Genomic DNA, 854 nt, shown 5'->3' with positions numbered 1-854 from the left:
GCGGACCCGTGTTCATCACACAGGGCAGCGAGGCTGGGGTAGGTGTAAGGGGCAGACGGGCCAGTCTGGGGGGTACAGGCGGGTGGGCAGGGGCTGTAGGCTGGTGTGCTCAGAGGTAAAATGTGCAAAGCCACTTAAGGCAACAGGATGAGCTCTCAGAGGACAGGATCCAGCCCTTTTCGCTGCCACGCCAGGCAGAGGGGTTGCACAGGTCCTGTGCTGAACCCAGTTCAGTGCCGCCATGTCAGCCCGTGGGACCGCAGAGGTGGGTCAGGAGAGGGGCCAAGACCCGTCTCAGCAGGCACTGCAGAGTGCAGGGCAAGAGCAGGCATTCTTCCCTGCCAGAAAGGTAACAGGCTTTCCTCCAGCTCCCAACATCTGCACTGCTGACGGTGTTTTATTCGCCTCACCGCCGGGAACAAGCTGGTGTCGTGGGCAGAGACCCGTGCGGGATGTCCCAGCCCCGGTCTCCGCTGCTGAGCCCACCTTGGAGGGGATGCGGCCCCGCGGCCTCCCGCGGCGGCGGGGGGGCTGCTGCCTGTGTTAGCTGGTTCCTGGGGAGGGGAGGGGCGTCTGGCCCCCAAGCTTCTCACCTGCCCTTCCAGGTTTGCTTTCAAAGGCTCAAAACCTGCCTCTGTAGATGTTTAAGGAGTGAGGTCTTCCTTCATGAGAGCGCAAGATTAAATTTAGGACCTGACTTCAAACCCAGACTTGTGAAAGCACGACTGTCCAAAATACTCCTTTCACCTCGCTTAATTTTATGCTTAACTTCAAGCAAGTTTGGCTTGCTGACTTCAGCAGAGTGCGAGCGGCGGGGGGCGGGGCGCACCGCGGTTTTTCCCCGGGGGCAACCG

This window comes from Phaethon lepturus, unplaced genomic scaffold (assembly GCF_000687285.1).
Source record: "Phaethon lepturus isolate BGI_N335 unplaced genomic scaffold, ASM68728v1 scaffold35435, whole genome shotgun sequence".
Classification (NCBI taxonomy): domain Eukaryota; kingdom Metazoa; phylum Chordata; class Aves; order Phaethontiformes; family Phaethontidae; genus Phaethon; species Phaethon lepturus.
This window is presented reverse-complemented; position numbering follows the sequence as displayed.